Raw genomic sequence first — 5,540 nt, 5'->3', positions numbered from 1 at the left:
ATCTCTGCTGACGTCATCGACGCGCGACGCGGAAGCAGCGAGCCGGCGAACTTCCGGTTACCACGGCAACGCACTGAGCCCCACGCTGGTTCTCCTAGGAGACAAGTTAGCTGGGATCAACCTTGCCAAGCTTTATTATTATTTTTTTAAGATTTTATTCAAATGAGAGAGATTAAATCTATATATTTACTTATGTATTTAATTAAATTATATTAAATACATATATATTTAATTTTTTTAAACATTTATTTATTTACTTGTTTTTACCAGAGCATTGATCTGGGGATTGAACCTGGGACTTCGGAGCCTCACGCATGAGAGTGTCTTTGCATTACTATCCTGCTATCTACCCCTGCCCCCCCCCCCCATAAATATTTTTAAAAGAAGGAGATGCGGGAGTCCGGAGGTAGGGCAGCGGGTTAAGCGCAGGTGGTGCAAAGCACAAGGACCGACATAAGGATCCCGGTTCGAGCCCCGGCTCCCCACCTGCAGGGGAGTCGCTTCACAGGCGGTGAAGCAGGTCTGCAGGTGTCTATCTTTCTCTCCCCCTGTGTCTTCCCCTCCTCTCTCCATTTCTCTCTGTCCTATCCAACAATGACAACAACAATAATAACTACAACAATAAAACAACAAGGGCAACAAAAGGGAATAAATAAATAAAATAAATAAAAAGGAAAAAAAAAGGGTTGGGGGGCAGGTGGTGGTGCATCTGATTGAGTGCACATATTACAATGAGCCAGAACCCGGGTTCAGGCCCCTGGTCCCCACCTGCAGGGGAAAGCTTTGCGAGTGGTGAAGCAGGGCTGCAGGGGTCTCTCTCTGTCTTTATCACCTCCTTCCTCTAGATTTCTGTTTGTCTGTCCAGTAAATAAATAAAGACGATAATATGCATCTGGTTGAGCACAGATGTTACAGTGCACAAGGACCTGAGTTTAAGCCTCCAGTTCCCACGTGCAGGGGGAAAGCTTTGTGAAGTAGGTCTGCAGGTGTCTCTCTTTCTCTCTCCCTCTCTGTCTCCCCTTCCTTCCCGATTTCTGGCTGTCTCTATGCAACAAATAAATAAAGATGATTTTTTAAAAGTAGAGTTTAGAAGCTGGGTGGTGGCGCACTTGGTTAAACACACACATTACAGTGTGCAAAGACCTCGGTTCCCGCCCCTGGTCCCCCACCTGCAGGAGGAAAGCTTCACGAATGGTGAAGCAGGGCTGCATGTGTCTGTCTGTCTGTCTGTCTGTCTCTCTCTCCATCTACCCCTTCTCAATTTCTAGCTGTCTGTTATTCAAGAAATCAGTATAATACCACCAGGCCCCTTATCTTATAATTTTGTAAATCAATATTAAATCACTAATAAAAATTAAAAAGTCACTGTGCTTTTGTTGAGACTGTAGCTGCTCCTGTAGCCAGCAGAGGGCGCATTCGCCCCAGAATCCTTGTAGGAGACTGGTCTAAACTGGGCTGATCCCAGCAAAACTTCCCCTCCAGGAGCCTGGAGCTGGAGGAGGCTTCAATGCTGCGATGTCTGTCTTTGTCTCCTTTGGTCTGGAAATATCAGCTTGGAGAGGGGAAACTGGGGCTGGGCGGTGGCACACCTGGTGAGCACACACGTTACAGTATACAAGGACCCAAGTTCAAGTCCCCAGTCCTCAACTGCAGGGGGGAAGCTTCACAAGTGGTGAAGTAGTGTTGCAGGTCTCTCTCTCTCTCTCTCTCTCTTTCTCTCTCTCTCCTTGTCTCCTCTCAATTTCTGTCTCTAAGTAAAAGAAGATAGAGGCCAGGATGCGGCACGCTGGGTTAAGCGTATATAGTACAAAGTGCAAGGACCCTGTCAAGGATCGTGGTTCGAGCTCCCGGCTCCCCACTCGAAGTGAAGCAGGTCTGCAGGTGTTTATCTTTCTCTCCCGCACTCCTCTCAATTTCTCTCTGTCCTATCCAGTAAAACGGAAAATAAGGCCTCCAGGAGTAGTGGATTCATAGCACAGGCAGGAGCCAGCCCCAGTGATAATCCTGGTTCCCCACTCCCTTTTTTAATTTTGCCTCCAGGGTTTTCCCTGGGGCTCTGAGCTGGCACAACAAATCCACTGCTCCTTTGGCCATTTTCTTTTCTTGGATAGGACAGAGAGAAATTGACATGGGAAGGGAGATAGACACACAGAGAGACACCTACAGCCCTGCTTCACTACGTGTGAAACTTTACCTCTGCAAGTGGAGAGCAGGGGCTTGAACCCGGGTCCATGTGCACAGTGATAGGAGTGCTTAACCACCTGTCCCATGTTAAATGCTTTCTGTTGCTTAGAGCTTATGTGTCAGCTTAATCAGTCCCAGAGTGCTCTAGTCTTCCTATGTGTCTGACCCAGCAGCTGGCTCCTCTATTCCTCTTATTACAAATTTATTTTTAGGGTGGTGGTGGTGGGGGGGGGGAGAAGATAGCATAATGGCTACGCAAAGAGAATCTCATGCTTGAGGCTCCAAAGTAGACCGGCTTCGTCGCTCGTGAAGCAGACCCCCTACAGCTGAGGAGCGGGGGACTCGAACTTAGACCCTGAAGCTTGGTTCATATGTGTGCTTAATCGTGCGTGCCACCTCCCGGCCTCAAAGAAAATTAAGGGCAAGGGAGGGTGTGCGTTATTTGTGGCGCCGAAGGTGGATGCTTGTTGGGTGGAGGGGGGGGGATCACTTGTGATGGGGCTCCAAGCTCGATCGGATAGCGGGGTGTCGCCCTGAGCACGAAGGACCTAAGAGCAGGTGGAGCCCCGAGACATCTGCCTGGGATTCAGGGCGCCTGGAGCGCGCCTTCAGCACCCTGGCCAGCGCCCAGCCGTTGCCCTGGAGACCGCAGACGCCGCCTGGGGGCGGGGCTTAGGAAGCGCCCTTAGAGGAAGGGCGGGCCGCGTGCAGCCTACGGGCGCACGTTCGTGGGCGGAGCCACTACGTCACGAGAATTTGCGGCCGCGGAGCGCCAATGACCTAGGCCGCCTCCGACGGGGCGGGGCCGGGCGGCTTCGCGGAAAGCGCGGCCTGCGGATTGGACGAGCCGCACGCAGGGGGCGGGGCTGACGGACAGGCAGTCGGCTTGGGGTTGCTTGGCGCCGGCTGGCTTGGGTGGTCAACTGCCCCCCTGTCCTCCCTAGTCCCTGGAGTATAAATTTACCAAGTTGGGTGTAAATGGGCGTCGCCTAGTCACCTCTTTCGCCTGGGAATCTCCGCAAAGTCGTTCGGGGCCACGTTATTTTGCACCACTCACCTGCAACTGAGTTCCTCCCCCCCCCCCCCAACCCACTTGGCTCCCAACAGCCAGACCCCCTTCATTCCTAGTCACTGGGGCCTCGCAATCCCCCGATCACACACCACCAGGTGAACGTATCCTTCGACAAGTAACATCACCGACACACCAAGCCCCGTTTATTCCAGGTTGGGATAAATTCCATCGGATGAACCCAGGAGCTTCCTGCAGTGCCGGCCCCGATGTGAGCAGGTGCAAGGGCCAGCATTAGGACTCAGCCTGAGGCCCCCACCCGGGTGCTTAGGCTAGTGGTGGTGGGTGGGTTGGGGTGGTCGTGTCCAGCAGGCGGCTAGGTCAGAGGGGACTCGGGTCCAGAGGGACAAAGGCAGGGCCCTTGTGACTACTAGCTTGGGGGCTGTGGAGACAGCGCCACGCTTCTGTAAAAACCTTCCCGTGCCGTTGTTAAGTCAAGAGTTAAGCAGGGTTCTGGTGTCTCTTTCACAAAATATAAAAAAATATTAATTCAGGAGTGGAACTTCTTGTGTACCCCTATAGGCCAGGAATCTCTAATACAATCCCCCCCCCCAAAAAAAAATAATAAAATTCCCTAACAAGGCCCATGAGCTTAACCTCTGGCCCCACCCCCACTACTCTCTGCAGCCAGCTCCAAGGGAACCCCAAGACCTCCTAGGGTCCCTTCTCTGTGGGGCATCCGTCCTGCCCATACCCCAGGCTGATGTGCCCAAGCCCAGATCTTTGGCGCATCCAGGGTCCAACTGCCTGTGGCTGATGCTCACGGGGCTGGTCCGTGGCTACTGTCTTGCCACATACATAGTCACTTCAGGACAGGGGCCTGGCCCTGTCGGTGGCTCCTTGCTCTGCCAGCTGCATGGAGTGGCCTCTCACGATTGCATCCAAACCCTGTGCACTAGTGCTGGATGGAAGGTTTAAGTTTGGAGACGGTTCTTAAGGCATAGGTGAGATGAGTTGGGTGGGATGCTGCCACAAGCCAAGGAGTGCGGGCTTCCCCCTCCCGAGCTCGGACAGGAACCAAAGGGTTGGTTGTGTTGAACCGTCACACCGTGGTGGAAGTAAGTGGCTTCCACCTCCGGGAGCCTGGGTTGGCTTTCCCCAAGGTCAGACTTCCCACATGCTAGCTGGGCGCCTGGAGCACGCTGACCCCGTCTCAGGGAACCGCCGTGAGGATGGCTGGCAAAGCGAAATCTTTTGAGGTGGTGGAGCTGGGAGCTGTCATCCTCAGGGACACTTTGAAGACTTGCTGCTTAGGTGAGTTACCGTTCTTGTGCTTTTCCAGAGCCCGGGAAGGTGGGGGTGGGGATGCCTCTTGGCTGCGAGCCCCGCAGCTCTTCAGCCTGTCTCTCCTGGGACGGCAACCCGCCTTCTCTCTTGTTGAAGTCCCGTCATCCTGGCGTTCGTTGTCTGTCAGCGGGGGTGTGTTGTGGGGTGAGTCGAGAGGCTGGAATGCCCACCCCCAGATGTTGGGAGACTGCTCCAGAATGGCCGTCAGTACAAGTAGCCACTAACCATTTCCCCCTGGTAAGGCTCGGGGCAATGAGAGTTGTGCAGCCAGGGAGAAGGCCAGTGGGGTGGGCGGCCCCCACCCCGCCAGGTCTCCTGGATGCTCTAGGCAGATGGAGTGGCCCTCTTCCCAACCAGGTCACAGGTGCCAAGCCGCGAGGACAACTTCTGGGAGGAGGAGGAGGAGGAGGAGGAGGCGGCCAGGCCTCTAGGTGCCCCCCCCCACCAACCCAACTAGTAACCACTGGCTTGCCGGACACCCAGGTCGGGGACAGGCGTGGTGTTTTCTTTTTTTGTTTTTCTTTTTGTTTTATTTGTCTACATTCAGCTGAATCTGGATGTACTGTGCAAAGTAGCCAGACATCCGTGGAAAAAGAAAAAAAAAAAAAAGAAAAAAAGAAAACAAAATGAAAACAGAAACACACACAGAAGGAAAGAGAGACGGCAAACAGACCCAGAGACACGAACACACCCACTCTCTTCCCGCTGGTTGTCGAAAATAAAATCTTCACTTATATAAAAACTGAAAAACACTAAAGCGTTAAAATACAGAAAAAGCTCTCGTGGAACTCACTTCACGAAAAGCGTCGACGGGGTGACAGGGTGCCCCCAGCCCCCAACACCCGCGGCCGTCTGGGCCCGGGACGCGCTACGGCGGTGCTGGGCTTGGACCAGGGGGGACACGGGGGGGCTACTCTGTGGACAAAGTGAGCATGACAACTAAGGAACCACTGACAACACGGACGCCTGACACCGCGCGACACAGTGACGTGGACGGGGT

The sequence above is a fragment of the Erinaceus europaeus genome, chromosome 23, assembly GCF_950295315.1.
Source record: "Erinaceus europaeus chromosome 23, mEriEur2.1, whole genome shotgun sequence".
Classification (NCBI taxonomy): Eukaryota; Metazoa; Chordata; class Mammalia; order Eulipotyphla; family Erinaceidae; genus Erinaceus; species Erinaceus europaeus.
This window is presented reverse-complemented; position numbering follows the sequence as displayed.